The sequence below is a fragment of the Triticum aestivum genome, chromosome 4D (genome assembly GCF_018294505.1).
Source record: "Triticum aestivum cultivar Chinese Spring chromosome 4D, IWGSC CS RefSeq v2.1, whole genome shotgun sequence".
Taxonomy (NCBI): Eukaryota; Viridiplantae; Streptophyta; class Magnoliopsida; order Poales; family Poaceae; genus Triticum; species Triticum aestivum.
This window is the reverse complement of record NC_057805.1, coordinates 215,277,825-215,288,421: the sequence shown is the minus strand read 5'-3', so window position 1 is coordinate 215,288,421 and position 10,597 is coordinate 215,277,825. Positions and strand designations below refer to the sequence as shown.

The window sequence follows — 10,597 nt, the reverse complement described above, 5'->3', positions numbered from 1 at the left end:
ATCCACCGCCTACCATCTTCGAGGCATGGGGGACACATGGCGAGCAAGCTGAAATCGAGGACACGAGTAAGGCGACCGTTTTCCACCCCGTGATCGTGGGGTGCGGGAGCCTTCAAGGCCACGACTCGAGTCCACTTAGTAAATGAGCCGCGCCCCTGGGTTTTCCTCTTTTTTATGGGGAAGGCGTGAGCCGCCTCTTTACTATGATGTGATGCATGAGGGCAGCAACCGCCCCACGCATGACCCCCACGTCGCGCATTCAACGCGGGTCATGGGGAAGCGCAAGCGGGCGAGGGAGTTACTGCGGTAAAAACTCCGCCGCTCGCGCGCCCGCGCGTCGTTCTGGGCCTGGCCCAATAACGCCCTGCGCTTATATGTGGCCCAGGCCCTGGGGCTCCTGTCGGTGTACAAAAGTAGGGGTCCTTTTTTGCACCCCTTTACTTGTGCGCGGGCAGTCGCAGCCCCACGCCCCTAGCCACGCTTGGCGGGGCAGAGGAAGCAAAGGTACAAGACGACCAGACCAACGCCGAGCCGGAAACACAAAGAGCAGAAGGGCGAGGTGGACACCCCCGGCAAGGCCCTTGCCGGGGCGGCCTCCACAGCCCCGGCAAGAGCCTTGCCGGGGCAACTCGCCCAACGCCAGCAGGGCTGCCACCCTTGAGCCTGAGAGTTCCAATGCCTTCAACCACAATGGAATCAAGGCTCGGGAGGCACCTTCGTGGTGGCATGCAGATCTTTGTGAAGACCAAGAGCATACAAGACTAGATAAATAACCAGAAGACGAAAATCCTCGGCAAGATCCTTGCAAGGATACCCACGAGACCCCGGCAAGCCCCTTGCCGGGGACGCCACGACGCCACGGCAAGACCCTTGCCAGGGCCCCGGCAAGACTCTTGCCGAAGACATCCGTAGGGCCGCAGCCAGGCCCACATCTGCCAAAGCTCTGCCGCCGTTCCCATGCAACTGCCAGCCCACCAACTAGGTGAACACCTGCGTGGCGACGTGCGGCCTTTAGGCCGACTCACCAAGCACATGTGTGGTGGCATGCAGATCTTTGTGAAGGCTCTGCCACCGCACCAACTCACCAGCCAGCTAGCCAGCATGGCACTACTCGCCTCGTCAGTTCGGACGCGCGTCGAAACCAGGCGAGACGGCGACAGCTAGGACGAGCTTCCTTGCCGTCCCCGATAAAGCAAGAAGGGCACGTCGACAGCGCATTAAATGCATTTGTCCTATGGTGACAGAGGATAGGCTCGACCACTGTATAACTTTTCACCTCCTGTGTGCCACTGTGGTAGCCCCTTTGTCTATAAAAGGAGGCCCGCGGCGTACTGGGAGAGGATTCAGACTCTTTGAACCCTGCACGCCTTGTAGCTACTCCAAGAGCACCAGATAAACAAAAGCCAGCAGGAGTAGGGTATTACGCGTCACTTGCGGCCCGAAGCTGGATAATCCCCCCCCCCCCTGCGTTGATCTCTCAATCCCGCTCTTTTCACAGCCCCGCGCCTGCCAACCGTTGCAAAAGGGATTCCTCGTGATCCCATAGGTGTCATTTCCCCCGACATCGAAGGTTCAGACTTCTCTCTCACATAAAAGAATTTTCTTTTTTTAAGTTTTGTAAGTGTTCTACTTTTTCCAAAATTTACTCACTCTTTGTTTCAAAAGTTTGGATTTTTGTTCCATGGACTTGCTGGTTTCGCCCTGAACTTCCGTTTTCTTTACAAGTTTACAAACATTACACAGACGTCCAGAGTTGCAATTGTAAGTATATACTAAAGAAATTGGATCCATTATCTTTAAAGATGAACACTTTGAAAAGGACACTGGCTAAATGGGCAAAATGGGGCCAAATGGCAATGCAGTGGAGCTATTCACCACCACACATTTTTTGTCCTCTCATCATTGTACGTGTTCTCTCTCACACTTTGATTGTCTTTTTGCTTCTTCTCTCCTAGGATGATTAAATCCAGCATTGCCGTAGCAACTAGGAACATGCATAAATACCATCACGCGGAACAGTGATGTTGAGGGCCTCCTGTATCTTGTACTGAGGAATTCTGCTCTCCGATCTAGGGTCTGGCGAAAAGATCAAATCCCCGATATGAGTCCTATTGCAAGGTGACATGGTTGTCAACATGTGAAAAAGAAAACATATACACTGCACTGGACTCACCTGTTTTTGATGGGGGTTGGCCAGTTCTGCAACGACGGGGATAGGGGAGTTCATGGGTGCCGCCGAGAACCGGGCGCGGATGGCCCTTGTCTGGCTCACCGAGGTCGTTGTAGTAGTCATAGCGATACACACGGTCCCACTCCTCATACTTTCCGGTTGTGCCATCGCCTCAGAGATTGTTGAGTTCATCTTGACCGTATTGCACCAAAAGTGCAGCATTTTGCTGGGCAGATAGGTCTGAAAAAATAGCGAGAAAATGAAGCGACAGATAAACAAAACAAAACCTGTGAGAAGCAGGACCTCAGTCCCCCAAACCCAGGCAGGCAGGTGCTCTGGGATTGAAAACAGGGCTACTACCAATTAACCTGTGAGAAAAACAGAATTCAGTTTGTTTGCTTGTGATCTGTTTCTGAAGACAAGTTTATATGTCTGTCTCCCAATCCCCTGGTCATCAGGGGAACACTTAAACATAGTTATTTTTCCTTTTGGTAAACAATAGAAAAATTGGCATCTTGCTATAAGATATAACGACTAGCTAGTTGTGGATCGAGAGATTCGGATATGCGCGGGGATGGGTGATTCTTGTCCAGAACAAAAGCCTATTAAACTATCAAACTGATGACACCTGCAACTTGTTGTTTTATAATTGTAATAATACTGGTAACTTGTATGAACCAGTCTATTATCTATGTGAACAAAACTCTTAAGATGAGTTCAGTCAGTAGGGATGCCAGCGGAGTAGTCCGTGGCGGCGCGTGAGAGCAGTCCATGTTCTACTCATGCTCTGTGTCTCCCTTTGTTCTTGCTTATCCATCAAAATCAAGGCGTCGACTTCATTAGGAGGAAGAAAATAGCATTGGCAGAATAGCAGTAGCATTAGCTAGAAAGGCTACCTCTTGCATCTTCAGGCCGGCGGATCTTCACACACAAGCAGCTAGGACGAGATGGTGTGCACCTTGCGAGCCGGATCCTCGGAAGTAACCTTCCTCGAGAAGGTCGAGGTGGCCTTTGTGAGAAGGTCAACCAGCAGGGGTTGGGGAAAGCAGACGAGTTGGGGGCGTCGCGACGGCGGGCGGACGCGATGTGGAGCAGCCGCAGCGAGAAGAAGACAGGGCGCGGCGATGGAGTGCAGGGACGGGGTTCCGATGCCTGGTGTTGACGGCGGCAGAATCCAGCAAAGATCACTGGAGGAAGAGAAGGAGAAGAGGAAGGGGTTGACAGGATTCACGTCGGCAGCAAGAAGGGGACTGCGTGGGGAGGCGGCCATGATCTGCATGCCAGGATGATGGTGCTCGAGGATCCCTGGCGGAGGCGACGATTGGGCCGCGGAGGAGCGTGCGGCCATGGCGGAAGTGCGGCAGCAGGTTCCCGGTGGCGTGGGCGGCGCCCAGCGACCCCGCGCTGGTAGGTCGGGGGGCGGCGGCGCCTTGGGTAGGTTGGCCGGCGGGAGGAGGCGTGCATGGCGGCGAGATCCAGCGAGGGTGGCGGCACTCGAGGGAGGGGATCGAGCGAGGTCAAGGTGGGGATCGGGGCAGCGGGTGGGGTGGGGTGGTTTTTTTGGATGGGAGGTGCGGGAAGTGGGGGATCGGGGATGATGGGGGATCGAGGGAGGGTGGGCTTTTTTCTGTCACTGCTAGGTTCGGGAGTTCGGGAACAAGTCCATCGGGCCCAATATAGGGGTCGTGATCCGAATCTCTACTATTACTATTGCCACGGGCTCTTGAAATAGTTTACAAGAGTTACATGTTAAATTCCACACGTACAAACAATAAAACACAAATACAATTATTTAATAACTGAAGTTCATTTTTACAATGCAAATTGATAACATGAAGAAAAATTAACGACATGTCCATGTAACAAACCGAGCGATGTTCCAACTAAACATCTATTACAAAACTATTAATATCTAGATGATGCGCTTAAGTAATTCTTTCACAATATCAGGAAAGTTTCCTTTAGCTTCATTCCCACGATGTTTTAGCAAGTGTAATAAAAACTGCTTCCTCAATTCATATCCATCCCGCACAAACAATACATGTAGTTATTATGAAAATTTCACGCCGAAGGTCTTAAAACATGTAACTGACAATACTCACCGTGCAAATCGACTTGACCAATTCTTTACCGTTCCACCAGAGCATGAAATGAAAAACAAAATAGCTAGACACATTCCTGCAAAACTTTAGATTAATAATATATAGAATATAGTGATAACAAAAGTAATGTTTTTGTTATGAATCCATTACCCGTCTATACTCGTTGGAACACCGAACGGAAATAAACGTTGCCATTTAGTATATCATAATTCCAACCAGGCAGCTTTATTTCGAGTGCTTCTTTGAAATCCCTTGCAAAACTTTTTAATTTCAGTGCATGCCTAATTTTTTTTCCTCTAACGATTGTGATGTTTGAATAGGATCCAGAATATATAGACGACGGCCTCTTTCTCGATGACGTACAAGATGTATCGGCCGATGGATGCATAGGGAAGATAAAATCTACAAGTGGAGCTATTAGAAACAACAATAAACCATGATAACAATGGACAAAATACTTTACTTACCTTGTTGCACGATGAGATGTCATTGTCCATCCCAGGCCAGCTATCAAATAATGTTGCCAACGTCTGGATAGTTTTCTTCTCGCAAAACTTCTGACCTCGTGTTGACTCTAGCATCATGGACTAAGTAAAAAAGAAATATTGCTTCAACATGTTGATGCTAATGACACATAGAATGAAGAGTTACGATAACTTACACAAAACCGTAGATCCATGTAGTGCACAGGAGGGTCTGTGAACAATACTCCCTCGTCACATGCCAGCATACGCACGGCTGTGTTGAAGCAATCATTGTCCATGGGCTGCTCTATGTTAAGTATGCACTGAAGTTTCTTAAGACTTAAGCCCATTGGATCGGGTGTCGAGCTCCGGACCCATACCTTCCTATAAATTGGATGGTAAGAAGAACAATAATATACAACCTCACATTAAATTATTGATACCTGATACTTACTCCAAACAACCGGCATCATCGATCGACATGATGTAGTTGCAGAGGCCGGCAAGTAATTCACGTTGGTCCGTGGGTATGATAGTGATTGGTGCAGGACGTTTGTCTTTGACTACGTCAGATGGATTGTCCAGTATCTCGAGATCAGAATTAGCTAAATTTTCTTGATCGTCAGGTTGATGGTATATGGGACCTCCTTTTAGCTTATTCAGCTCTGAATCGAGCAAAATGACAGCTAATTTTTGTCGAAAATGTTTCATATCCTCCTACAAGATATATATAAAAAAATTTATATATTATTTTGAGATAAAATAACGAGATAATGTATAAAAACGAAATACCTGGGTGAATTGGTCTGACAGTGCACGTGATGTCCAGTATTCCATATAATTTAGCATAAACAATCCACATGATACGCTATAATATTATACAATAATGCTTTAGAATACTACACAGATGAATCAAATAAACAAACCATTGTAACAAGTGCTTACCCATCGGTTTGTATTGCCTCATGAAACTGCTCTACAACCGTCCATTTTGTAACATTCAGATCGGGCCACTTATGACCTCTGATAAAATCCGGTCTATGCTCTACAAGTTTCAGACACTTCTCGAGTCCTAGTAACTATTTTATATATAAGAAATAGTAGGGATCAAGGCAAACAAAAACATATGTTAAGATGAATAAAAATAATAGATAGTTACCGTAGTAGCAAGGTCATTGCGTTTGACCCGAGAACCAAGTGAGTCCAATACTTGAATCTCACGTTTTTTGGCATTGGCGACTGCTAGATACCAATGGTAGCTCGGCATGTTAATCGGAATGAATAACTGGTGTAAATATCATACAAGTCACGGTCGCAATTAGATATAAATATTAATAAATTATTATACATATGAATTAATAAAAACAATACATAATTATATGCATGGATAACGAGACAAAAACTAACCATGTCTTGCTGTAGATAAGTATTAACATGATGCACGATGCGGTGATATTTTGATGGGTCTATGTCTCTTTCCCCGTCTTCTTTTATCTGGCCAGATACAAACGTGCTAACAACGTGTACCTTTTCACCCGCTCTGTCTTGTAGATGGTCGTCAGCAAGCATGCAATATATGTAAGCATTTATCACCTGTAATCAACATTTAGATTATGTGTACATTTTATAATATTAAATATTGTTCATATTATTAATTACAAAGTTTGTGCAATTGGTCTTACACCGTTATGTAAGAACATATCATCTTTCATAAGGCATTCCAAATCGTCGGTTGATAACAAGGCATCTCCAATGTCCACGAACTGGGTATTCTTGGGGGCAGACTTGATTGATTCGATGACTGTAATATCCCTAGGGGTACAAACATAGTCTGTCGAATTCATAAATAAATGAGCCAATTTAGCAATCAAACTGAGCAAAAATAGTTGAATACAAGAGGCAATATCACAAAAATAAGATTGATAGTAATATTAAAAAATACCTTGTGAGATAACATGTAAATTAGCATCCTTTTTTGTTTGTTATGAGATATAACCTCTTCGACATTTTTATGTTGTGAATTTTTGTCCCATTGCAGCAACATCGCATATGAACCCTCAATGGATTCTTTCCGTGCATCTCCAAAGTCCATATCCATGTCTCCTATATTCTGAAAAAATAAAAATATAAAAATAGACCTTTCGTGTTTTCATGTATAATATACATACAGAGGAAGGTTAGCTATATGCACCTCTTCTCGTGGTGTTTCAGTGCGGTCTGTCATCGTTATATCAGTGCATATGTCGGAACCCATCACTTTGTATCTACGATGAAATATATATGATGAAATATAAATGATGTTTTCTACTGCATAATATAATCATATATAATATCTGAAAAAATAGTAATGACGCCCAGCAGCAGCAACCATGGATGAAATTTATTTATTTTAATTCCCAATTAGTTAGTAGTAGCGCGGGGCCTGACAATCTTCTTAATAATCAAGAAAACATCAAAGCTTTTGGCTCGTGTTTGAATTTATTTACTCATACTCATTTCCTCAACTAAAATTTAGATATATCAAATGTGTTTTTTACCAGTATTTTTTTCAACTTTTATAGATATTATTTATACAGGAAACCTTTTAAAGCATCAAATGATTATGACTATAAAAATAATGGATTTTATTAGAACAATGTGAGGTGAATGAGACACGGCCGATAAAAAGAAGACCATTTATTTTTTGGATCGGACAACGCCGTGATCAATCACAATCTCTCCCCCGTCACTGCCTAGTACAGTAGTCTACGTAGTAGTATTAAGAAAAAAACGTCAGATTTCTCAAAAAAAAAATGTCAGTCATCCTCTCCACTGCCGCCTCACATTCTTCTCTGGATAGTTCCCCACCACTGCCTCACAATCTCCTCCGTTCCCCATTCTCTCCACCACAACCAGCGCTCCCTGGTCAGGCCGCCCCCTTCCCTTCGTCACCACCGCCGGCGCTCCCTGGTCAGGCTGCCCTCCCCTTCGTCACTAGCGTCGCCGCTCCCTAGCAGGCCGCCCCTCCCCTTCGAATCAGATCACAGAAGTGGCCGAGGAGGTCCTCGAGCTCGGCATGCTCGCGCCAGTGCTAGGCGCCGTTGGATGCGGACGCGGAGGCTCAGGACTTGCACGCCCTACTCTACCCTGTTCCTTCCAATCCGGCCCCGAAGTGCTCGAGGAGGCGCTCGAGGTCGGCATGCTCACCGGCGACGCTGGGTCCCTCCATCCTCCTGGTTCCCTCGCCATCGCCAACATGAGCCTCTCCACCCTCTCCCGCGCGATCGTCTAGGTCCAGGTAATCTCTCTCTCTCCCTGACCCTGCCGTATGCTCCTCCCCGTCAATTCGGTTAGTCGCCAGGTGCATCGCCTCACTGAGATATCACCATGAATATTCCTTTTCAAGACTGTCCATATTTTGTTCTGTTAAAGGGCTTTGTTAGAAAATCTGATTTAACTGAGTATTATTCTGCTCTAAATTGCGGCCCCTTCTGGTTGTGAGTGGATCCAAGAGTTCACATGATGCAGTATCTTTTTGAAAGATGATACATTATCTTCATAAAAGAAAGGAAGTTGGAGGAGTTATTATTGAAGAGGGATTCAGTGGTATGTGCTTCTCAAGAGCTAAACTGGAACAAGAAGTGTGAAAGAACATGCGGTGCCCCCATGTTTGGTTTTGGTAATTGATGTCAATCTCTATGGACTAATGGTTGCCTTGAGTTATATTTGAAGGATTTGTCCATAGGCATTTCTTGAAGTTCATGTGTTGGTTTCAAGGAGTTTATGTGGTGACCAAGGTGTTATTAAGGAATTATCCAAAGATTGGTCATGTGAGAGTAGAACTTATTGCAAGCATGTCTTGACGAAGAAGATTGTGTGATCATTCATGTTTACCTTCAAGACATCATCCAAATGAAGAGAGTTGGAAAGAGTCAAGGTTGATCAAGACTAAGTCAAGAGTGAATCAAGTTGATCAACACACAAAGCGCACAAGATGTACCGAGAGGGATCAAGCGATCCCATGGTGTGGTAAGCATTGTCGATTACGCTTTGTGTACTAACCCATGATCTTCGTGAGAGTTCTTTGTGGGGTTAGGTTGCGGTGTGCAAGTTCAAGTGAAGCATCATGAAGAGATCAAATGCTTGAAGCTTGCCGTCCATTGTGGCGACAATGGACTTGTGAAGATGTTGCGGTGCGCAAGTTCAAGTGAAGCATCATGACGAGATCAAATGCTTGAAGCTTGCCGTCCATTGTGGTGACAATGGACTGGTGAAGATGTGCGGAAGAGTGGCTCACCCATAGTGGAGTACGGGGGAGCAATCAACTAGTCTTCATCGAGCCAAGACAACCAAGAAAGGTGGTCCAACTTGAGGGAGTCAAGATCGTCATCATCTAGCTCAAGTGGACCATGTGCAAGGCAAAGGTTTGCTCTTGATAGGTTTTCTATTTTACCGGTCTCATGATGGTAGTTGGGAGACCGGGTTATAGGATCGATTGCCGTACTATCAAGGGGGGCTCTCGATGAGTAGCTTGATCGTATCGTTCATAGAGAGCTCAAACCATTGCATCCTTGCATCATCTTTGTTGGTTCTGGTTTGGTTCTTCTCTTTGTGAGTTTTGGAGCTTATGGTCATCTTGATGACAAGCTCGAGTTCATCGAAAACGGGGTTCACTCGCATCTTCTATGATGTTTTCGATGTTGGAGGTTATGCCGGTTCTTCTCGGTTGGAGGTTTCACTCCTCTATTTTTTGGCATACCTCCCCTGCCTCTTCTTACTATAACCAGTCGCTGTTTTGATGCTACTCGTCTTTCTCGATCCAACAAGCTTGAGTTTGCTCAATTTGGAGCTCATATGCAGAAGTTATGGCAGTCTTGGTTTCCTAGCGGTAGTACCGCGGCCAGAGCGGCAGTACCGCTTATCACCCCAAGCGGTAGTACCGCTGTCCAAAGCGGTAGTACCGCCTATGGCCATAAGCGGTAGTACGGCTACGGTTCCGCGCTGGTACCGTCTCGATTTTGGGTCTTGCATTTTTCGTGTCGAGTTTTGCAGTAGTTGCACGGCAGTAAGGCGCGGCAGTTCCACCTATAAGCGGTAGTACCGCCCTGATGGACGGTAGTACCGCCTATAAGCGGTAGTACCGCTCCGGTCGGGCGGTAGTACCGCTACTGTTTTTTTGGTCCCGTGTTCTGCTCCTCCAGCGGTAGTACCGCTGGGGTGCGCGGTAGTACCGCTTATAAGCGGTACTACCGCCCCAAGGTTCATGTTTGGTTGCTCCTTTCCCCTGCTTCTTCCGCCAGAGCGGTAGTACCGCTCGTGGAGCGGTAGTACCGCTCGTGTGCGGGCTGAGCACATAACGGTTGGATTTTTCCCCTTCTATAAAAGGGGGTCTTCTTCCCCAATGAACCTTATCCTTTGATCTCGTGTTCTTCCCCCATTGTTGACCTTCTTCGAGCTTGCTAACTCTCAATCCCTCCATGGATCCTTGCTAGTTTTTGAGGGAAAAGAGAGAGGAGATCTAGATCCACATTTCCACCAATCACTTTCTCCTCTATGTGAGGGGAACCCCTTGGATCTAGATCTTGGAGTTCTTGGTGTTCTCCTTCTTGTTCTTCCTCTCATTTTCTTCCCTAGCATTAGTTGCTTCGGTGGGATTTGAGAGAGAAGGACTTGGGCACTCCGTGTGCCCTTGCCATTGCATTTGGTGCATCGGTTTGAGTTCTCCACGGTGATACGTGGAAGTTACAAGTTGAGAAGCTTATTACTCTTGGGTGCTTGGTGCCCTTGAGCTTGTTCCTCTTGGGTGCTTGGGCACCCTAGACGGTTGGTGGTGTTCGGAGCTCAATCATTGTGGTGTAAAGCTCCGGGCAAGCGTCGGGGTC

The 10,597-nt window shown here is 46.4% G+C and overlaps 2 long non-coding RNA genes across 2 annotated transcripts in view; one reads left to right on the top strand and one right to left on the bottom strand.

Moving 5' to 3' along the window:
* Positions 1-1,770: 1,770 nt before the first annotated feature.
* Positions 1,771-3,741, bottom strand: LOC123097312 (uncharacterized). The gene is made up of 3 exons (XR_006446998.1): positions 3,067-3,741; positions 2,174-2,410; positions 1,771-2,076 (listed from the first exon to the last, which is right to left on the bottom strand). It is a non-coding gene; the product is annotated as an uncharacterized lncRNA (long non-coding RNA).
* Positions 3,742-8,027: 4,286 nt separating this feature from the next.
* Positions 8,028-10,597, top strand: part of LOC123099854 (uncharacterized) — a 4,442-nt gene continuing 1,872 nt past the window's right edge. Inside the window, exon 1 of the long non-coding RNA XR_006448258.1 lies at positions 8,028-8,321. This is a non-coding gene — a long non-coding RNA (uncharacterized lncRNA). The remainder of the gene's footprint in view (positions 8,322-10,597) is intronic.